Source organism: Papaver somniferum, chromosome 6 (genome assembly GCF_003573695.1).
Source record: "Papaver somniferum cultivar HN1 chromosome 6, ASM357369v1, whole genome shotgun sequence".
Taxonomy (NCBI): Eukaryota; Viridiplantae; Streptophyta; class Magnoliopsida; order Ranunculales; family Papaveraceae; genus Papaver; species Papaver somniferum.
In genome coordinates this window covers 63161146-63185578 of record NC_039363.1, presented here as the reverse complement: position 1 = coordinate 63185578, position 24433 = coordinate 63161146, and the positions used below count along the sequence as shown (strand labels likewise).

The following is a 24433-nucleotide window of genomic DNA, read 5'->3' as shown; positions in this document are numbered from 1 at the left end:
CCGAACAGGCTGGGTGTCTAGAACAACGAAATCCACTGGATAAATAAACTTATCAACCTCAATAAGAACATCCTCTATGACACCTCGAGGGACTTTGACATACCTATCAGCTAATTGTAGTGTCATTTTAGTCGGTTTCAACTTACCAAGGCCTAGCTGGGTGTAGGGCTGCACATGGGCGGGTATAAGCTAAAACCAACCTCGCACCCACAGACTGCGGGTTTTTTTTTCATAACCAACCCCGCACCCACAAACAGCGGGTGGGTTTTATTACCCGCCCGCTACGGGTTGGGCGGGTATGGGTTTAAACGGGTTTAAACCCGCTTTATATTCAAGTATTTAGAGTAACTTCTATTCTCCTTGATTAAGTGAGAAAAAAAAAACAAAACCCCTAAAATATTCATACGTAGGAAGTTCACAGATGAAGATTAAGTGTTGAATCTGTTGATTTTTCGATTGTTGTCGATTTCTGATGAAGATTCGAAGTTGTTGTTGTCGATTTCTGGTGAAGATTTCTGGTAATTGTCGTTCGTAGGTGAAGAAGAAGAACTGAGGAGGAAGAAGAGGAGAGGTCGAACAGAGAGAAGAGTGTAGAAAGTGAATGAGGGTTATCAGTTATCCTATCTACTAGTATTAGGGTTTCATAATGGACGACTAGGATTAGTTTTATCTAATGGTATATAATCTGCGGGTTTTTTGGGTGGGTATGGGCGGGTATTAGCTTAAACCAACCTCGCACCCACAAACAGCGGTTTTTTTTTTCATAACCAACCCCGCACCCACAACGGGCGGGTATGGATTAAAAACCCACGGATTTAGCGGGTACGGGTGGGTTTGGGTATCGTGGGCGGATCTTGTGCAGCCCTAGCTGGGTGTATATATGATACGGGAGTAAGTTAACACTAGCTCCTAAGTCAAGTAATACCTTATCGACCATGTGATTACCAATTGCAAAAGATATGATGGGGCATCCAGGGTCCTTATACTTAGGGGGTGTTTGGTTCAGAAGAATTGAACTTACTTGACCAGCTAAAAAGGCTTTCTTATGGACATTAAGCTTACGCTTTCGTGTAAAAATATCTTTAAGCAACTTGGCATAAGCAGGCATCTACCTAATTGCTTCTAATAACGGAGTGTTGATGTTCACCTGCTTAAATGTTTCCATTATCTCGTTGAAAGTCGAGTCCTTCTTTGTTGGGGCTAACAATTGTGGATATGGGGCTCTAGGCACAAAGGTAGACCTATCAGGAATTTCTTGGGAATCCTTAGGGACAGTTTCAGTTTCCTCATCTACGGGCTCCTCTTGGGAAGTAGAAGGTGGAAATACAGTATGTCCACTAGGCATGGCTACCTTATTGTCTACCGTTTTATGATAGACGCATTTTTTTGTCTAATTTGTCCTCAATGTTCCGTATTGTTAGTACTCGATTTCGTACTTATTATGGTGTTTTGTGTGTTTGTAGGTATTTTTTGGAAATAAATATTGTTGGAAAATTCGGCTCGAAAAGTTGCTCGGAGTACCCCTGAAGGACATTTGCTATACGGACCCCCACTTTTGCTAAGGAGCACCCACGGCTATGTGTAGCCCATTTTTCTATAGCACCCACTGGTTATTTGGCACCAAAGATGATTGGATAAGGGCTACCCATCTTCATCGTTTCAAAACTCTGGTTTTGGCGGGAAACAATGACAGCAAGAACACATTTCTGGTTCGAGTTTTTGGTGATGATTTAGCCAGACTCAATAGCTGGAATTGCATGGGAAGACTTGACTGAGCCTAACAGGATTGGTATGGGTCATCGGTTCGATTAAATTTGGCTAGAACCCGTGTTGAAGTGAAGCAGCGAAGATACATGCGAACACGACCTGGATGGAGATATTCACGGTATTTGGAGAGTTTCGTGAGACTACACCATGTTCTGAGTCATGCAGAGACGTGTTGGAACGTGTTTGCAGAGATTTAACGCGTGTAGCAGAAGAAAAAGGGAAGAAAATATTCCAGAGAATATTTTCTTTTACTGCCGAGTATTGGAAGGATTTTTCGGAGTAATGAGCGAAAATTCTTGTCCCTGTTGAGTATAAATATCCTATTAGGGTATCATTGAAGAGTCTGGAGAGTTTTGGGAGAGTTTAGAACAACAACGGAGGAGATTGATCGTGTTGCAGAGAAAACTTTTCTGCTGCTGCTAGGAAGAACACGGAGAACAAAATACCACCAGAGGCAGTCGTTTATCAACAGTGACAACGACACACACACGAGGGTCGCAGAGATACAACAACAACAGTTCTTTTCTATCGTTCTTTGTAACAATGTTTTGCATCAATTATAAACGTTGCAAACACCCGATTTTTCATTATTTTCTCTCCATTTCATCTTTGTAAACAAATTTTGAGCATGAATCAATACTTTGAGCAAGTTTATACAATGATGAGCTAAACCCATCCTCTGGGGCGACGGAGGAAGCTATTTCGCCAATAAAATGTGGTAATCTCTATTTTATTTAATTTATGCAATTATTATATGATTATTTGCCTTGATAAATAAATAAAAAAAATGGTTTTTGTTAAACAATTGTTATTTCAATTGATGGAGCATGCTAGCCTAGGTTTTGATGTCCCATACTTTCGATTTACAATTGTTATTTCTAAAAAAATCAACTTTTCCAACATTTAGAATCAATTTGAATGAAGGATTTGCATAATTATAATTAGAGAATATAAAATCACTTTGATATTGGTAATTAGTGGAATCCATAGCCCCAGTCTTCTCCATATTTTTCATATCACTTTTATTTAAGTTTCCTATATTTTTATTTAAAATTAAGTCTAACATCTGCTTTCACAAGTCTTGAACGAATTATTGTAGTAATAAGACACAAATTCCAAATTCCAAATTCGTTCAAGACAGTCTTGAACGAATCTTATTCTTCTTGGAGTAAAAGGCAAGGCGGAAGGAGCAAAAGAAGAAGATTTTTTTTATATATAAAAAAAGAGAGAGAAAAAAAAAGAGAGACATTTTTATCTTTGTAGATTTTTATTTTTTTTAGACTTTCTTTTTCTTTTGCACTTTATATTTTTTTTTTGGAACTTTGGACTTTAAATTTTGGGACATTATTTTTTAAACCCTAAGGAGGGATAGTTTATATATAAACTGTTTGCAGAGAAGGACGGTGATTACGATATCACCTCGGCCCCTCGGGTTCGTACATGACATAGGAGTCGTGGCCCGAGTCGACTACAAAGGTTCATCCCCCGTCTGGTACGAGAGGTAAGTTTGTCGAAACACTCGCGAATCCCCTGTCAGCGAGCTGCTTTAATTTCCTAGTAAAGGGCAAGGACTGGCCATACAAGATAAGGGTTCGGATTTCATCACCGTTCTCTTCTTGCCCTCCTTAGGAAAACGACACCAAATGCGAACCTAAGCATAAAATTTTGACTAGAACGAGACCGATAGGGTAACGAGCTTAACAGGAAAGTCATTCGAAAGATATTGGTTACTCTTTTAAGCATACTTCGAAGTTCTTGGCGGTTACTGTAAGTTGAATGCGTGACTGCGCCGCCTTGTAATACCGGTGAGGCCTTGGGTATCAAAGCTCCACCGAGCTTCCCTCGCCTCTATTCAACTTACTTTAACTCGGATTGATTCCAGAGGGGTTTGCTTTTAACGAATTCCCGTTCGAAGGATTAGAAGCTGGTCTAGAAACAATCTAAGTGGAGCCATCATGCTTTTTGTTTGCTAGAAATCAGTAGGTTTGCTGTGGTGGAGTCAGCCTTGTCTGTGTTTGCATATAACATTATTTCCGTTTTGGGACTTTTCTTTTTGATTTTGTTTTTCTAGTGTATGCCCGAAGTTTTTAAAAGGGCTTGGAAAGAAACACTCTAGGTCGTTTGATTAGTGACAAACCTAGTAGTTCTTCTTGTGAAGGCGGGGAACTCGAAGACTCTTCTTTTGAGAGCCCTGTTTTTGGAAACTTCAGTTTTGAGAATCTGTCTCTTCGTGAGGAAAGTACCCCTAGTACTCATATTCCTTTGGTAGTGCCAGAAATGACAACTTTGAAAGCTTTGCTAAACCCAACTAGGACCTCTCGTCCGTCTTGTATCAAGTTAGATGAAACCGAGGAAAATTATGAACTGAAACCTGGGACTTTGCAGATGCTCCCAATGTTTTTAGGGAAGGAGAATGAGAACCCCTATTTTCATGTTAGGGAATTTGAGGAAGTTTGTAGTACTCTGAAAATTAAGAACCTAAGTGATGATACGTTGAAACTTAGTTTATTCCCCTTTTCCTTAAAAGATAAAGCCAAATCTTGGTTGTATAGTTTGGACTCTGAGTCAATTGAAACCTATGACCAACTTACTTCTGCCTTTATACATAAGTTTTTCCCAAGGCATAAAACATCGTCTATTATGACACAAATATGTACTTTTTCCCAACAAGAGGGAGAATCTTTATATAGGTACTTAGAAAGGTTCAATGACTCGATATCTCAATGTCCTCATCATGGTTTGGAGAAGGTTAGGTTAGTTCAGATCCTCTACGAGGGTTTAGATTATTCAACAACAACCATGGTTGAGTCCTTATGCACATGTGGGTTTGAGAATCAAACTGTTGATGAAGCGATGACATTTTTGAATGAAATCACCGATAAGACCCAACAATGGGAAAATAGTAGGGAACCCCAGAAAACAATTCTTCTAAGTAGAGGAAATGTTAATAGGGTAGAAGGATCTCATGAGTCAGATGCCAAAATAGCAGCTATAGCCAAAAGGTTAGAAGCCTTAGAATTAGGTCATTCTAGTGGTAGTAGTGGAAGAAATGAGCCTTTTTGGGAAGGCCATGCTGTTGAAGAGCAAGCCAATGCTCTTTATAACAGCACTAGGTTTGATAACCGACAGAAGTTTGACCCATAATCAGAAACCTATAACCCTGGCTGGAGAAACCATCCAAACCTTTCTTGGGCCAAGGGCCAGAATCAAGGTCAGTCTAGTAATGCTCAGGTTCCCCCAGGTTTTGGCTATACTAAGAATCCTTCAGCTCCGACACAGTTTTAGAACCCTTCGGATAAGAAGATTATGAGTTTAGAAGAGTCTCTTGCTTTGTTAACTCGTAACACTGTGCAGTTTCAGCAATCTGTTGCTCAAGGTTTAGAAGAAAATAAGAGAATAGGTCAGGCTAACTCTCAGGCTATTTCCGAGTTGAAAACCCAGGTTAGTCAGATAAATGAGTCTTTAAGAGAAAGAGGTAAGTTTCCTAGTCAGACTCAACCCAACCCTAGAGGAATTAATGAAATAGGTGAAAGACCATCTGATCATGTGAATGCTATTAAAACCCTTAGGAGTGGTAGAGTGATAGACAACAAGGTTTCCATGCCTGATAGTGAACATGTGTAGTTCACCCTTCTGAACCAGAAACTGAGGAGACTGATAGAGTCTCTAAAGAGACCAATGAGGGTCATATTGAGCCCGCTTTGTCCCTAGAGCCCCATTCCCACAGCTGCTAGTTCCAACTAAGAGGGAGTCCAATTTTAATGATATATTGGAGGTTTTTAAGCAGGTAACTATCAACCTTCCACTACTAGATGCAATTAAGCAGATTCCCTCTTATGCCAAGTTTCTCAAGGATATGTGTACGCGAAAGCGAAAGCTTAATGTCCAGAAGAAAGCCTTTCTAGCTAGTCAGGTGAGTTCTATTATTCAGAATACCACTACTCCTAAGTATAAAGACCCAGGGTCCCCTACCATTTCTTGCACAATAGGTAAATACCGTGTTGAGAAAGCGTTGCTTGACTTAGGAGCTAGTGTGAACTTACTACCATATCATGTGTACCTTAAGCTAGGACTTGGTGAGATGAAACCTACCCAGATGACACTTCAGTTAGCTGATAGGTCCGTTAAAATTCCTCGTGGTGTGATCGAGGATGTTCTCATAGAGGTTGACAAGTTTATTTATCCAGTGGATTTTGTTATCCTAGATACCCAACCTGTCCCTGACCCAGAGAACCAGATACCGGTAATTTTAGGTCGCCCGTTTTTAGCTACATCCAATGCGATCATTAACTGTCGAAATGGTATTATGAAATTGTCTTTTGGTAATATGACTATTGAGCTGAACATTTTTAATATTAGTAAGCTACCCTCTGAACTAGATGACTCGAACATAGAAGAGGTGAACATGATAGGAACATTAGTCGAGGAGTCATTACCAAACACTTTGTTAGAAGATCCATTAGAGAAATGCCTAGCTCACTTTGGGATTGATTTTGATGATGATAATGTGATTAATGAGGTGAATGCTTTGTTAGATTCAACCCCTTTGTTAGATACTAGTAATGGATGGAAACCTAAAGTCGAACCACTACCAGTTTCTAAGTCTACCCTAGTTCCTTCGTTAGAAGAGCCTCCTAAGTTGGACCTAAAACCATTGCCAGATTCCCTGAAATATAGGTTTTTAGGCCCGTCTGAGACTTTACCTGTGATTATTTCTTCCGTCTTGGATAGTGACCAGGAAAGTAGGCTAGTAACCGTCCTTCAAAACAACAAGGAAGCTTTAGGGTGGACCATAGCTGACATTAAGGGTATAAGTCCCACTGTTTGTATGCATCAGATCTATTTAGAGAGTGATACCAAACCTTCTAGGGAGATGCAACGTCGACTAAACCCTAATATGAAAGAGGTAGTTCGAAACGAGGTCCTTAAGTTGTTAGATGCAGGCATTATCTACCCCATTTCAGACAGTAAGTGGGTCAGCCCCGTTCAGGTTGTACCCAAGAAATCCGGTATTACTGTAGTCCAGAATGATAACAATGAGTTAATCCCGACCCGAGTGACCACGGGTTGGCGTGTTTGTATTGACTATAGGAAATTGAACAAGGTCACTAGGAAGGACCACTTTCCCCTTCCCTTCATCGACCAGATGCTAGAGAGATTAGCTGGACATAGTCACTACTGCTTTTTAGATGGCTACTCTGGATATAATCAGATCGTTATTGCCCCAGAAGACCAGGAGAAAACCACTTTTACCTGTCCCTTTGGTACCTTTGCGTATAGACGCATGCCTTTCGGGCTTTGTAATGCCCCTGCGACTTTTCAGCGTTGCATGATGAGCATATTTTCTGACATGGTAGAACGGTTCTTAGAGGTCTTTATGGATGATTTTTCAGTGTTTGGTTCGTCTTTCGATGAGTGCTTGCATCATTTGTCACTAGTGTTGACTAGGTGTAAGGAAAAAAATTTAGTGCTTAATTGGGAGAAATGTCACTTCATGGTTCGTTCAGGAATTGTTTTAGGGCATATCGTATCTTCTAAGGGTATAGAGGTAGATAAAGCCAAAGTTGACCTTATTAAGACTTTACAGGTCCCAAAAACCGTAAGAGATATTAGGTCATTCTTAGGGCATGCAGGTTTTTATCGTCGATTCATTAAGGATTTTAGCCTAATTTCTAGACCTCTTTGCAATTTGCTTGCAAAAGATGTTAAGTTTGTCTTTGATGATGCTTGTTTAGAGGCTTTTGAGAAGCTTAAGAATTTACTCACTACCCCCCATAGTCCAGGCACCCAACTGGAACCTACCCTTTGAGATCATGTGTGATGCTTCAGATTATGCTATTGGTGTGTGCTAGGTCAGCGAGAAAACAAATTACTTCATGTGATTTACTATGCTAGCAAAACTCTGAATGATGCCCAGTTGAACTATACCACTACCGAGAAGGAACTGTTAGCCATTGTGTTTGCCTTAGACAAGTTTAGACCCTATCTCTTAGGTTCTAAGATCATATATACTGATCATGCTGCTTTGAAATATCTTTTGTCTAAGATACAAAACCTAGATTGATTAGGTGGATCCTTTTGTTGCAAGAGTTTTCTCCAGACATTAGAGACAAAAAGGGTGCCGAAAATGTTGTAGCAGACCACTTGTCTAGGCTAGTTGTTAGTTCCCCTGATGATTCCCTTCCTATAAGGGATAGCTTTCCTGATGAACAATTGTTCTTTGTTACCCAATTACCTTGGTATGCGAATATAGTGAACTATCTTGTTACTGGTCGAATGCCCCAACATTGGGGTAAACAAGATCGTTCTAGGTTTTTAGCTGAGGTTAAGCACTTCTTGGGATGATCCTTATTTGTTTAAGTATTGTCCAGACCAGATTATTAGGAGATGTATACCTGAGAGTGACCAGTCCAGTATTATTTCCTTTTGTCATGATCATGCTTGTGGGGGTCACTTTAGTGCTAAGAAAACTGCTGCTAAGATATTGCAGTGTGGATTCTATTGGCCTTCGTTGTTTAAAGACTCCCACAGTTACTGTGTGACTTGTGAACGTTGCCAGAAATTAGGAACCATTTCCCGTAGGAACATGATGCCCTTGAACCCTATTTTAGTTGTGGAGGTCTTTGACGTGTGGGGTATTGACTTTATGGGTCCGTTTCCTAATTCTTTTGGTAACTTATACATCCTTGTCGCGTGTAGACTATGTCTCTAAGTGGATTGAGGGGCTGCGTGTAAAACCAATGACCATAGGGTTGTGATTGAGTTCTTGAAAAATAATATACTTACACGTTTTGGTACACCGCGAGCTATAATTAGTGATGGAGGGTCGCACTTTTGTAATGGACCTTTTAGGCTTTTGATGAAAATATGGTATTACACATAAGGTAGCTACCCCGTATCATCCACAGACTAGTGGTCAGGTAGAAGTTTCCAATAGGGAGATAAAACGTATATTAGAGAAAACAGTTAATCCTAATCGGAAAGACTGGTCGTCTAGGCTTACTGATGCCTTATGGGCTTACCGTACTGCGTTTAAGACCCCCATTGGAATGTCACCTTATCGACTTGTGTATGGCAAGGCATGTCACTTACCTGTTGAGTTAGAACATAGAGCTTATTGGGCTGTTAAGCAGCTAAATTTTTCACTCTGACAAGGCAGGAGCCCATAGGAAACTCCAGCTCAATGAGTTGGAAGAGATTCGTAGAGATGCATACGATAGTGCTAAGGAGTATAAGAACAAAATGAAACTTGTGCATGATAGAAATATCTTAAAAGTCATTTTCTCCAGGTCAAAAAGTTCTTCTGTATGATACCCGCTTGCATCTTTTCCCTGGGAAGTTACGTTCTCGGTGGACGGGTCCTTTTATTGTTCGCACTGTCTTTCCTCATGGAGCTGTTGAGATCGAGACACCGGATGGTAGTAGTTCTTCGAAGGTTAACGGTCAGAGATTGAAACCCTTTTTAGAGCCCTTTCCTACAGGTGATATTGAGGAGGTCCCTCTGGAGGACCCTGTTTACCCTTGATTGACCATCGAGGCGATTGTATGTGTTGTATATTAGTTTTTGATTTCTCTCTTCACCCAGGTACTATCTTTCCGACTTCTCTCTTTACTAATTCCTCATGTTACTTTACTGTTTGGTATTGCTCTTTCATTAGAAACATTGAGGACAATGTTAGATTTAAGTTTGGGGGTGGGGGAAGAAACTTTTTGTTAGCTTTTAGTTGCAATAAATAAACTCCAGAGCCTAGAAATTTATGCTTATTAAGGTTGGCACTAACCAATCTAAGTGGATGGGAACATCTTGGTTGTAGGAGTTGAGGAACCAATCTGATTAGATGGAAACATCTAAAGAGTCTATTCATAAAAGCACAGAGCTCAGGTGTTAGAATTAAAAAAAACATGGTAGTTTCGCCATATCTCGTTGAATCCTAATCCTTCTGTTTTTATTTTTTTTAAGTGATTTGGTGGGGCACACGATTCAAGTTGTTACCTTTGGCTAGGGTGGAATAGAGTGATTGAGATAACAAAAAAAAGACCAGACCATTAGACCAACCGGAATAAATTCAATAAAGTCGACCACTGGCCCTTGTATATGCCAGTTGTGTTGACCTAGAGTTAGGTTTATCGACCACTGGTCCCCTTGTATATGCCAGTTGTGTTGATATTAGTCAGACCGGTATCTCAGTCCATTAGGATAGGTTCACCTTGGCAGAGGCCTTCAGACAGATATGGGAAACACCGTTCACTTTTAACCATCTCTTTATCCATCTTCTTAATCTTTCCATGTGATTGGTTGACTCCGGTTATGATGTACAGAAACTATCTGAGTAGAGCTCTGTCACTTATATATGAATTTTAGTATGCTGAGTGCAAACTCGTGTACAACAATTGGAATTTCGCATCAGGGTACTTCCTCCTGTAGTCAATGAGAGTATGCCAACCAAGGAGATTCTTTAGTGATTTCCAAGGTTCTGTGTAGATAGCTAGGGTCTGGAGTAAAGGTTTTGCGGGTACACCTCTGGTAAACCCTCCGGAGACAACACTCCGCCACTAGGGCCACCTAGTGGTTTAACGTCTTGCTGCACGTGCTAAGTGTAGTCATTTTTATTTTCTAGATTAGATTTGCTGGACTAGCAAATAATAAGTTTGGGGGTATTTGATAGACGCATTTTTGTGTCTAATTTTTCCTCAATGTTCCGTATTGTTAGTACTCGATTTCATACTTACTATGGTGTTTTCTGTGTTTGTAGGTATTTTTTGGAAATAAATATTGTTGGAAAATTCGGCTCGAAAAGTTGCTCGGAGTACCCCTGGAGGAAATTTGTTATACAGACCCCCACTTTTGCTAAGGAGCACCCACGGCTATGTGTATCCCATTTTTCTATAGCACCCACTGGTTATTTGGCACCCAGGACGATTGGATAAGGGCTGCCCATCTTCATCGTTTCAAAACTATGGTTTTGGCGGGAAACAATGGCAGCAAGAACACATTTCTGGTTCGAGTTTTTGGTAATGATTTAGCCAGACTCAATAGCTGGAATTGCATGGGAAGACTTGATTGAGCCCAACAAGATTGGTATGGGTCATCGGTTCGATTAAATTTGGCTAAAACCCATGTTGAAGCAGCGAAGATACATGCGAACACGACCTGGATGGAGATATTCACGGTATTTGGAGAGTTTCGTGAGACTACACCATGTTCTGAGTCATGCAGAGACGTGTTGGAACGTGTTTGCAGAGATTTAACGCGTGCAGGAGAAGAAAAAGGGAAGAAAATATTCCCGAGAATATTTTCTTTTACTGCCGAGTATTGGAAGGATTTTTCGGAGTAATGAGCGAATATTCTTTTCCCTGTTGAGTATAAATAGCCTATTAGGGTATCACTGAGTCTGGAGAGTTTTGGGAGAGTTTAGAACAACAACGGAGGAGATTGATCGTGTTGCAGAAAAAACTTTTCTGCTGCTGCTAGGAAGAACACGAAGAACAAAAGACCACCAGCGGCAGTCGTTTATCAACAGTGACAACGACAGACACACGAGGGTCGCAGAGATACAACAACAACAGTTCTTTTCTATCGTTCTTTGTAACAGTGTTTTGCAACAATTATAAACGTTGCAAACACCCGATTTTTCATTATTTTCTCTCCATTTCATCTTTGTAAACAAAATTTGAGCATGAATCAATACTTTGAGCAAGTTTATATAATGATGAGCTAAACCCATCCTCTGGGCGACGGAGGAAGCTATTTCGCCAATAAAATGTGGTAATCTCTATTTTATTTAGTTTATGCAATTATTATATGATTATTTTCCTTGATAAATAAATTAAAAAATGGTTTTTGTTAAACAATTGTTATTTCAATTGATGGAGCATGATAGCCTGGGGTTTTGATTTCCCATACTTTTGATTTACAATTGTTATTTCTAAAAAAATCAACTTTTGCAATATTTAGAATCAATTTGAATGAAGGATTTGCATAATTATAATTAGAGAATATAAAATCACTTTGATATTGGTAATTAGTGGAATCCATATCCCCAGTCTTCTCCATATTTTTCATATCACTTTTATTTAAGTTTCCTATATTTTTATTTAAAATTAAGTCTAAATTCTGCTTTCACAAGTCTTGAACGAATCTTATTACTACAACAACTTTGAAAAAACATCATTTTACCACTCCTAAGGGTTGTTATCGAGTTCACATGGTTTGATGATTTCTCACCAGGGTTTGGTGACTAGGAAACATGGTTGATGGACTCCCCAAGGGTTGGGTTTGGTTGACTAGGAAACTTTCCTTTTTCTCTCAATGTCTCATTTATCTGACTAACCTGTGTTTTCAACTCGGAAATAGCCCGAGAGTTAGCTTGTACCATCTTTTTATTTTCATCTAATCCTTGTGCAACCTGTTGCTTAAATTCTAAAGTGTTCCGAGTTAAAAAGGAAAGAGACTCTTCTAACCTCATGACTTTCTTATTTGAAGGGATCTGAAATTGTGTTGGACCTGAAGGATTTTTAGTATTGCTAAAACCTGGGGGAATAACCTGGGAGTTACTAGACTGACCTTCACTTTGTCCCTTAGACCAAGAAAGGTTTGGATGGTTTCTCCAACCAGGGTTAGAGGTTTCTGAATATGGGTCAAACTTCTGATGGTTCTCAAATCTAGTGTTGTAAAGAGCATTGGCTTGCTCTTCAATTGCCTGGATTTCCCAAAAAGGCTCTACTCTACCATTGGTTTGACTTAGTTCTAAGGCTTCTAACCTTTTAGCTGTGGCTGTTATTTTAACATCTGACTCATAAGATCCTTCTACCCTATTGACATTTCTCTACTTAGAAGAATTGTTTTCTGGGATTCCTACTATTTTCCCATTGTTGGGTCTTATCGGAGATTTCATTCAAAAATGTCATCGCCTCATCAACAGTTTTATTCTCAAACCCACATGTGCATAAAGACTCAACCATGGTTGTTGTTGAATAATCTAAACCCTTGTAGAGGATCTGAACTAACCTAACCATCTCTAAATCATAATGAGGACATTGAGATATTAAGTCATTGAACCTTTCTAAATACCTATATAAAGATTCTTCCTCTTGTTGAGCAAAAGTACAGATTTGTTTCCTAATATTGAACCTTTTCATCCAAAATTTTGAACCTTTCCCCGGCAGCGGCGCCAAAAATTGATGGTTATTTTCAATGATGTTGTAGTAAGATGGTTCGTTCAAGACTTGTCAAAGCAGATTTTTTTTAGATTTAATTTTTATAAATAACAAACTCAATTAAAATGTGTTGTGAATATTATGGAGAGACTAGGGCTAGGATTCCACCATTTTCCGTACTCATATGGTTCAGATATCAATTCTAATCAATAAAAGATCAAACGATAAAGTTTTATTGACTCCAATCCATTGCCTAAGGTAGATTTCGAAAGTAATGGGTGTAAAACTAAAGCATGGGACATCAAAACATCTAAGCTAAGCATGACCCATCAATTGTAATCACAACCATTCAATAAAACTCATAAATCAATTGAATAACAATGCAAATAGTCGTAACAAGAATTGATAAAATTACCACATTTGTGAAACTCGGCTTCCTCCGTCGCCCTAGAGGATGGGATTAACTTCTCATCATGGAAACACGCTCAAAAGTTGATTTCATTGCTCAAAGGGTGTTTACAAATAATGAAAAGGAGGAAAAATAATAAAACTTGGATTCCGTAACACTAATAATTGTTGCAAAATAACTGTAACAGGAAACGATATGTAGGATGTGTTGCTATTACCGTAGTTGTGCGACTGCCTTATGGCGTTATTGTTCTTCGTGTTCTTCCTCCTCGTGCAGCAGAAAAAAAGAATTCCGCACCTCTGAATTTCGCTCTGTTCTTCTCCCAAATCTCCGTCCTTCTTCTATATTCACCCTGTTAACTTATATAGCCTCCCAGAACCGATAATACTCCCCATAACTGCGAATAATCCTCCAATAAATTCATTATTCTCTTCTACCATTCAAGGGAAAATAATTCCCTTTTATAGCTGCTTCACGCGTTAACTTCAGCTATGCACACTCCAACGCGTTGGAAAATTGCCTCATATGAAGAAAAGAACGTTATTGACTCAAGATAACTTTCCGCAGATAATGAAAAATTTATAGAATGAATCATGGGAATATATTGCCCTGTTTTCTTCCCAACGATTATCCAGCCCAACTAAACTCTTTCGAACATCCGAACCAGCATTGGTTGGGCCTATCAAGTCCATTCCAATTGGATTCGGTGATTGAATCTCACCACAGTTCCTTCAAATTCAAAACAGGATGTACGCAAGTTGAAAATATTCAAAAACTGATTTCCTGCCAAAACTAAAATTCAAACGAGAAAGAAAAGGGTGCCTCTTATCCAGCTGCTTGGGTGAGAATAGCATGTGGGTGCCCCTTATCCAAAGTAGGGGTCCGAATAGCAAATCTCCTCCGGGGTACAAATAGCACTTTTCGAGCGACTTTTTCCACGCAAGTTTATTTCTCTAAAATCACCTACAAACACACAAAACACCATAATAAGTACAAAATCGAGTACCAACATAGAGAAAATTGAGAACAACTTAGACACAAAAATGTGTCTATCACCTCACAATAATCTTAATCGACTAGCGAAACAAGATATTGCGGAATCACAAACGATGAGACGAAGATGTTTGTGACTATTTTTCTATCTTTCCTATCGAAGAAATTAATCTCGATCCAATTTTACAATTTTACTCAATACGATAGAAACATCAAGATCAGATCACGCAACTACAGAGAAAATAATTGGGCCTGGATTTACAATCCTAATGAAGTCTTCAAGTCGTTAACCTACAGGTTCTCGATAGAAACCTAAGGTTAAAGGAGAATCGACTCTAGCTTATACAACTAGTATCACACATGAGGTGTGGGGATTAGGTTTCCCAGTTGCTAGAGTTCTCCTTTATATAGTCTTCAAATCAGGGTTTGCAATCAATGCTACCTTGGTAATAAAGCATTCAATATTCACCATTAGATGAAAACCTGATTAGATTCAAGCTAATATCTTTCAACTGTTAGATCGAATCTTAGCTTGTTATAAACAAATGAAATGCAAGCTCATTTAGGTTTGCTAACCGTACCTAAACGTGTACACCTAGTTGGTTTAACAGTAGTTAACCAAATTGTTATCCATATGAGCAGTTTCATATCAACCATATTCATCTTCACCATAACTAGTTCAAATGACTCAAAATAAGTAGTTAGAGAGTTGTTCAATTGCTTAGATATTATAGAAGTATACAAGACACAATCGAAGAAAAATCGGTTTTGATTCAATCGATTGATTCATGAACATTATAGCCACGGTTTGCAAATTGCATTCTTTAATATATAAATATTTTAGTTCATGAACAAACCAATTTTAGAAAGTAACACACTTAAGTATGCATACGGGTATGCGTACTTATGTAACCGGATTTGAGTTTGTTTTGGTTTTCAAACTCAGCAGAAATTCACGGACGTGAACTTTCCGCCAGTATGCGTACGGTACGCATACTTAGGTAACCAGATTGAGTTGGTTTTGATTTCCAAACTCAGCAGAAATTCACGGTCGTGAACTTCCGTTAATATGCATATGGGTACGTATACTTACCCAGTCTCCATCAACCATTTAGTACACACATAATTATGCATACATTTGGTTCCCGGTTTTGGACTTATACACTATGCGAACACACTATGTGCATATATCCAAAGATGGCTACATATTCTAAAATCTCATTTCAATAATTGAAACATTCTTAGAGGATGTTATATAGCGGTTATTCACACACTATTTTTCATCAAAGCAGTTTTCAATAGATTGAAACAATCAACATGACTTTCGTCACTTGTAAATATGAACTTGGCCAAAGCGAAAGCTTACCAACACATATTCGAGAAATAGATAAGCGAGATAAACTCGGCTCGAAATAGCAAATGTGTATAATCGAAGTCTATATAGCAATATGACTTTTGTCTCAAGATAGGAGATAAAGTAGATAGACTTTTGAGTGATTGATAAGTTCAAATCTCCACATACCTTTTAGTCGATGAAGTTAATTCCACCAGTTCCTTGAGTAGTTCTTCGTCTTTGTATGATGAACGCCGTGGAGTCTAGAGATCAACTACACTTTCTATCCTAGTCCGAGAATTAGCTATAAGTATTCTACAAATCAAGACTTATAGTTTTGGCAACTACACTTGACAAACAAGCTTGAGATAGCAACGCTTGCGAGTTCGACCGAGCAATGCTCTAACAACAATAATATGAGAAAATAAGGGATTGCAAGGTGTGTGACCGGCCACGGCTAGGGCATGGCCGGCTGGCTAGGTGTCCCAATCCCGTGACACCTTTCCCTATTTTTGTTCGATGAAAGTATGGAGAGACTAAGAGTTTCGCTCAAACGAGGGAGTTTGCTCAAATGAAGGAGTTTCCATGATATGAGGGAAAAAAATTAAAATTAAAATAAAATAATGGAAGAGGGGACCGGCCACGGCAGCATGACCCGGTCCCACACTTCTTGTTTATTTTATTATTTTCCTTCATAAGTTCCTCGCTCGTCCATATTATTGTCAAGTACACTTGCACCATTTTCTCGGGGCTTACTCGGTGATGGCCCAGACGCCCGATTGTTGAATATTTATTACTAATTCATGAAATTCAGCTGAGAATGATTCATGAAACGGAGTAATAAAATGAGTTGAATATCTTTTACTAATCCATGGAATCCAGCTGGGGATTCGGAGAACGGGGTAATGAGATAAAATGGTTATCTATTACTAATCCATGGAATCTAGTTGGGGATCAGCCATGGAACAAAGTAATCAGATGTAATAGATTATTTTATAGGATTTCAGTTGGCGAATTACACTCTAGAAATAATCTATTTGCATAAACGAGATATGAGATAGTTGAAGCATCATATTCGTTCTGGGGGTGTACAGTCAGGGAAAAACGAACGGCGTGAGGTCCTGAAAGCATTAAGCTCTTTAACAAAGATTATGTCTAGGGAACTGCCCAATCATCAAGATTCTATACACGGTCTCTCTACGTAGTCAGGGAACAACGGACGGCGTGACGTCCTGAAGGCGTTAAGCTCTCTAACAAACATTATGTCTAGGATCCGCCCAATCATTTTGACTTTATGTAGAGGTGATGATGAAATGTGTGAAGCATCGAACGCTCAGCTGGGAGGCCTTTCGAGAAAAATCTTCATCATATCTCTGAGAGGAATATTAGCTCAGTCAGAGATCGTGAAACGGTTCACGGATCATAAAATATAAATCGTCACATACATTCCTGAAGCCGGGTCAGAAACATGCAGTATCATGATTTTACGATTTTTACCTTTGGCTAAATCCACTATCAACATTAAGTCCCATGCTTAGTGAGGGACAGTCATGTTCCGCAATAAGCACTAGATGGTGATTTTCCATAGGCAAGATAAGTGGTTGAATCTTAGTCGTACAAGGGTATTTTTCAGAATCCACGATTTGCTCCAATGATGTCATGTACGAGTAAATTCCCAGGTAGGACCCTGACAGTATGATAGAGTGTCATCTCATGAGTACGGAGAGACGAGGCACTGCTGATTTGGACGGTCAGACGTCTAGTTTTGGTCGGTCTAGCATTTACGGGCCCGACCCAAAAAAGGAAATCCTTGTTTTATTAGGTTTTTGGAAGTAAAATTGATATAAAATGGAAGAAACCCTAATTTTTTTTATTATTTTTCCTTTTGTGTGACCGACCATGCCTCTTTCTGACGTTCGAGCAGTAAAAAGAAAATTGTACGCCGGAGCTCCACCATCACCGACTGACGCCGGGCGATTTCCGTCGAAGTCAAAGGTAAGGTGTTTATTTTTTATTTTTTTGAAGTTCATGCTTTGTCCGTAAAATTTCATATAGGTATTTATGCGTACGTAAATTTTCATAAGCTTGGTTTAGGAAACAAACGTTCGTCCGTCCATTAGCTTAAGAAACGAAGAATAATCCCTAACATGAGAGAAAGACATAAAAAAATTTTGATAAACAAGATTTTGCTGTAGTGAATAAGATTTTTGTCTATGAGCTTCCATGAAAATAAAATTTTACTTTGAATATCCGTACTTTTACGAAGATATAAAAGACCCTCGTTTGATAGACAAACGCTCATCGAGCGAATTTTTTTCTCGCTCACGTAAAAAAAAAAATTAAAAAATACGTGAGTTACTCATGATTAAAAGTTTTGGCAAAACCAAATTTTGATTTTGAGCAATTGTTTGTGATGAAATAATGTTTTATGTGGATTTTCATGATTTAATAGTATATGCTCACACAGTAGAAAATCAGTGAATGCTCACACAGTGAAGATTGTGTAATCGCTCACATGGCAAAATTATGTGAATTTCTCACATGAAAATCAAGTTATGGTTTTGAATAATGAGTTTTGATCTTCGCAGGTTTAAAGGAATGAACAAACCCTCAAAATTTTGTGTTGTAATCAATACAACAAGTGAAATTGTAAAAGTTGGAATATTACCATTTTTGTTGCGTATTTGTTATAAGCATATCCGTGACTCTATGTCTCTGGCTCCAGATAATGGTGATTTCCAGTAGTGACCACTCTTCTAGCTCTTCTGCGGAAGATTCCAAGACTTCCAAGCCAAGGATGAAGATTTCTGCAGCGAAGGGACGTGCCAAAATGGATCAGTCACTGAAGGATGCTAAGGAGATAATAAACAGTATGTCTTTCGATCATTTGAGAACTGTCCATGATGGATTTTTAAAGAGAGAAGCCGAAGACGAAAAGCTGGCAACTTATCGGCAAAAACGGCATCGAATTCAGCAGACAAGACTAGCAGCTGAGGATGAAATTCGGTCTCGCTCTGATGGTGTGGGTCAGATTCAGATATGGAAGAAGTTGAATCAGTCTGGGAACCTGTTGAACGCAAGGTTAAGCCATATCCACCTAGTATGAGAGCTGAGCGATTGGCTAGAGCAGATTTCCAAGCCGAATGTGAAGAAGATGAATATTTGGATGCAATGTATGCTGATCCTGAAGATCAATTGGAAGAAGTTCTCAGTGAAGATCCTGATGATGGCTCAGATGAAGATTCCACGGATGATGATCGCGAAGACGATGAATCTGATGATTAAGTTTGTTTGCAAATTCCCCTGAGATTATTTATTTTTGTTGAAGTAGATGTTATTTTGATCATTCGAGCAACTTGACTGCATGGACGTTGCATTAGGAATTACTTTTTGAATAATAATCCCTTATTATATCTTCTGCTTAATTCTTCTCATGCCTTCGATTGAATGAGATGGACCAATGTCCATGTGTGCAAAAAATTAACCATAATCCTCAGAAGTGTGATTACACGAGCGAGCTAGAGAAAAATGCGATTTGCACAGATGATCAATTATAAGTCAAGACATTGACCGCACCTGATTGAACTGTTAGTCCACAGTATTGTCACTTTTCTTCCGCGTCAGATATAATCTGATTTGAGATTTAGGGTCTTAGTGGAAATCGCAACTGATTTGACCATTTGTAGAAGATAAGTATCCATCGTGTCTTGTGTATTGACCTTCAATACTTAGGGATTCTATTTATACGAACATATCTTCTTCTGCTCCTGTATGTTATCAGAAGAAATTTGGATCACGATCATACCTCCCATCATCATGTCTAATAGCAGTGTCTCTTCTAAAAATAAACCTCTGGCAAGGCATGGAGTTGGAGCGCACCTCTCGGTAAGCTACATGATTTTATTTTTATCTTCATGTAATTAGAATGACTAATCAATGCAAGTGATTTTTTGCAGAATAATCAAGGAGATCGACTTTCTTCTTCCCATTACAGATTGAGACCGATGCGGACTGTTAAGGCTCCTGCTCATTATAGACCTGCTCGTGCTGATGCTGGAACATCCATGAGTTTCCGGTCAGAGGTTTCCTTTGAACGAGTATTGCTCCAATTTTTTACTGAGATTGGGTACTTCGTTGTCATAGGTTGATGTTCATGTCGTTGTTGACGCTAGGAAGAGAAAGAATGGAAAGTCCGTGGTTGTAGATGATAGTGATGACAGCAGTGCTGAAAAAAATTCGATCAACTCTGTAGATGTTGATTCTAGGGTTCCTGTTCCAGAATATCCAGCGGTTGGAGTCCCATTCGACACTCCCATGGTTAACGTTTTTCCAAACAATCAAATCGTTGGCGGCTTCATCGTCCCTAAGTGTTATGCATCCCTTACACTAAGATTTGGATAAGGTACAGACACATTGCTACCACTGAAGTATGGATAGGTTCTCTGCCAACTCTATTGACTACAGTCGCTAGATTATTGCCCATCATTGATGAAATGAACAAGATAAACCTGCGAGATGTCAAAAACAAAGAGATGCATACATGGGATGATATGATCTCGAACTGTGAGACCTTGCGTTTCAATGTAAGTTGGCTCCGTCGTCGACTCGAGGTTATCAAGATCGATAGAGCGGCTGCTGCTGCAAATGTGATTTCTGCCACAACTGCTGTCATAGAAGAGGAAAAGGCACTCGCTCTGGAGTCGGCAAGGGTTGAGAAAGCTGTACAGGATTTGAAAGTGAAGACTGGAAACTTTCAGAAGAGGCTTGAAATGGACTTTAGTAAGAATTTTATTTGTTGTTGGATGGTTTTCTTTGGGTGAGCGTTTGAGAGAGATTTTTTTTTTTTTTGTTTAAGACGTGTTTTTGGATGAAGTAGGTTGGTTGATGGATGAAAGAACTTTTTTGTTAGATTAATGAAATATATTTTGAATTTTGAACGAATGAGCATATTTCATACTCTTTGGAGGAATAGAAATTACATAAAATAATTGTTTTACTGATCATTCAGGCATAGTATGCTTTGAGCCACTTGCCATTGATGATATTTCCTTCACCCCTCCATTAACAGCCAAGATTTTTAATATCTGATGGATACTTCCTTAATGATTACATACGGCCCCTCCCATTTTGGAGAGAACTTGGGAGCGGCCATGTCTTGTTGAATATGCTTTGCTGTTTTTAGAACCAATTCTCCTACTTGAAATGTTCGAGGTCTTGCCATTTTGTTGCATGCCCTGGAAATCCTTTGTTTGTAAGCTTCCACATATTTTTCTACCTTGGCCCTCCTTGACTCGAGCATGTCCAATTCATCAATTCTCGAAATTGGACACTTCAACTTCATCCCATTGTATTCCACTGGCCGCTGCAATCCTTGCTGAATAAATCTTGATATCAGCCGGGAGAATGACATCAGCACCGTAGACGAGAGAGTATGGTGAAGTCCCGATTGAGCTTCTAGGTGCGGTTCGATAAGCCCATAAATCCATGGACAGTTGTTCATGCCACGTTCGAGGGTTATCATGAATCGTTCGACTGAGAATCCAGATCAAAGTCTTGTTGACACTCTCCGCTTGTCTGTTTCCTTGGGGATAGTATGGTGTAGAGAAAAATTGTTTGATACCATATTCCTCGAGTAATTCTTCCACATGTCTGTTAGCGAAAGAAGTCCCATTATCTGTGATGATATGTTTAGAAACGCTAAATCCACATATGATGTATTCCTTGATGAAGGTTGTAATCGTGACTCCAGTGGTGCTTCCAAGAGGGATAGCTTCCACTCATTTGGTGAAATACTCGGTTGTTGTGATGATGTATTCATGCTGCTTCGAAGATGCTGGATTGATTTTTTCGATGATATCCAGTCCCCAGCTGTAGAAAGACCATGGACTTCTCACAAAATATAATGGGAGACAAGAAGTGTGAATGAGGTTACCATGGATCTGACACTGATGACATTTCTGAACGTAGGCAGTTGCATCATCTTCCATGGTCGGCCAATAATATTTCTCATGGATCCGGAGAAATAATTTCTTCTTTCCTTGATGTTCTCCTTCGTGCATTTATTTGAAGATTGTTGGGATTTCATGCTCGGCCAAGCATCTCAGCAGGTTCCCACCAAAGATTTTGCGATACAAAATCCCTTCCAGATAGACAAACCACTTATCCCTCTTGGTGAGTTTGATTACTTCTTTCTTCTCTGATGGTAAATCATTGTCGCGCAGGTACTTGATGTAAGGCTCTCTCCAGTCCCCAGTATGATGGACCGTTAGAGCTTCCAGATGATGAGGTGGTGTCTGACAATTGGGACAAGACCCTTGAAACATTCTCGACTGAGCTTCCATGGAGGGCCAGTAGTACCCGAGCCTTTGGAGCCTCCTGTAAAGTGTAACCACCAACGTTTGTCCGCATATTTCCTCATGTATGCGCTCGATTTGCTCGCTTGCTTCTTCATCTCCGAGACACCGCGACAAGTATCCATCAGGATTGCGATAATATATTGCTCCATGTAGCATAAAAAAGTTCTTAGTTCCTTGAGGATAATTTTCCCTTCCGTAAGAGAACTTCTCAACTCATGAATGATAAGTGCTCGCCAGTCGCTCGTTTGATCATCTTCAACTTGAGTGAGCCAAGTTGATGACACGGAACGCCTTTGTACAGTGATGGACTTCTCTGACCCCTCAAATTGCAGTTTGGATGCAAGAGTTGCTAAACATTCGGCGTGTATGTTGTTGGTACGACCTGTATGGACGATCATTTCCTCAGATAAATGATCTTATAAACGTTGTGCTTCGTCCCTGAATAGAGAAAGTGTTACTTATTTGAGAGAGTACACGCTATTCATCTGATTGACTAACAAATTTGATCCTCCTCTTATCTCCAGGTGCATCGCTCCTGCTTGCTTATCCAGGGATAATCCCAGCAAGAAAGCTTCATATTCTGCTGAATTATTGGTTCAGTGAAAATCCAGCTTGAACGAGTGTGAGAAGACTTCACCGGATGGGCATACTAACACCACACACGCTCCGCCAGTATCATTTATAGGAGCGGCAAATCCATCAAAGTATAGTAACCACGTTTCCTCTTTAGTGACTGAAATTTTTGGAAATTCACCTGCCACATCTTCATGTAGCATTGTGATGTATTCCCCTGGGAAAGCAGCGAGTAAGTCTGTAATTGCTTAGCCTTTGATTGCTTTGGGTGAGAAACACGCTATGTTTAATTATGACATCTGAAGTAACCACTTTGCAGGTCTCCGTATCAAGGTTGGCTTTGATAGTAAGAATTTTACAGGATCAGCTTTAGCAATAAGTACGACTCTGTTTTGAAAATGCGGGGGTCTAACAACCTCACCCAATATTTCGATTAGCAATCTGTATGGACTAACTCCAATATAATTTTATGAGAATCAACTAGATAGTTAGACTCAATCAATGGAAAAGTATATCAAAGAGTTTTATATATCTATCTCTTGATTTAATTCTCACTCAAGCAAATCTGCGAGTCTTGATTAAATACAAGAGATATAAACTTGGATGGTACCAAAGACCAATATCCAAGGATCAATCAGTTTCCAATCAACAACCAAAGGTTGGATTTCACAATTGATCGATATAACGCACAACCTGTGATATTTCAATTATATAACAAAATATAATGCGAGATAGAAATAACACAGACACCAGAAATCTTGTTAACGAGGAAACCGCAAATGCAGAAAATCCCCGGGACCTAGTCCATATTGAACACCACACTGTATTAAGCCGCTACAGACACTAGTCTACTACAAACTAACTTCGGTCTGGACTGTAGTTGAACCCTAATCAATCTCACACTGATTCAAGGTATAGTTGCACTCCTTACGTCTCTGATCCCAGCAGGATACTGCGCACTTGATTCCCTTAGCTGATCTCACCCACAACTAAGAGTTGCTACGACCCAAAGTCGAAGACTTGATAGACAAATTTGTCTCACACAGAAAATTCTATAGAATTGAATAAATCTGTCTCTCATAGGAATACCCAAGAGTTTTTGTTCCGTCTTTTGATAAATCAAGGTGAACACCAACTAATTGATAAACCGGTCTTATATTCCCGAAGAACAACCTAGTATTATCAATCACCTCAAAATAATCTAAATCGTATGGTAGCGAAACTAGATATTGTGGAATCACAAACGATGAGACGAAGATGTTTGTGATTTCTTTTTATCTTGCCCTATCGGAGATATAATCTCAATCTAATTATTAAATTGAACTTGTACGATAGAAAATGGCAATATCAGATCGCTCAACTACAAGAAAACTAGTTTCGTCTGGCTTCACAATCCCAATGACGTCTTTCAGTCGTTAACCTACAGGGTCTCGAGAATAAACCTAAGGTTAAAGGAGAATCGACTCTAGCAAACCAACTAGTATCACACAGGAGGTGTGGGGATTAATTTTCCAGATGCTAGATGTCTCCTTTATATAGTTTTCAAATCAGGGTTTGTAATCTAAGTTACCTTGGTAACAAAGCATTCAATATTCGTTGTTAGATGAAAAACCTGATTCAACCAAGCTATATCTTTCAACCGTTAGATCGAAACTTAGCTAGTCACACAACCAAATGAAATGCATTCATTTAGGTTTGAGTAACCGTACCTAAACGTGTACACTTAGTTGGTTCACAAATAGTTAACCAATGGTTAGCCATATGAGCACTTTCATATTAACCATATTCATCTTTCTCATAACTAGTTCAAATGACTCATAAGAACTAGTTAAAGAGTTGTTCAAT

The 24433-nt window shown here is 39.2% G+C and overlaps 1 non-coding gene across 1 annotated transcript; it reads left to right on the top strand.

Moving 5' to 3' along the window:
* The first annotated feature begins 12787 nt into the window (after positions 1-12787).
* LOC113292203 lies at positions 12788-12894 on the top strand. Its single transcript, XR_003331712.1, has one exon. It is a non-coding gene; the product is annotated as a small nucleolar RNA R71 (small nucleolar RNA).
* Positions 12895-24433: the final 11539 nt, after the last annotated feature.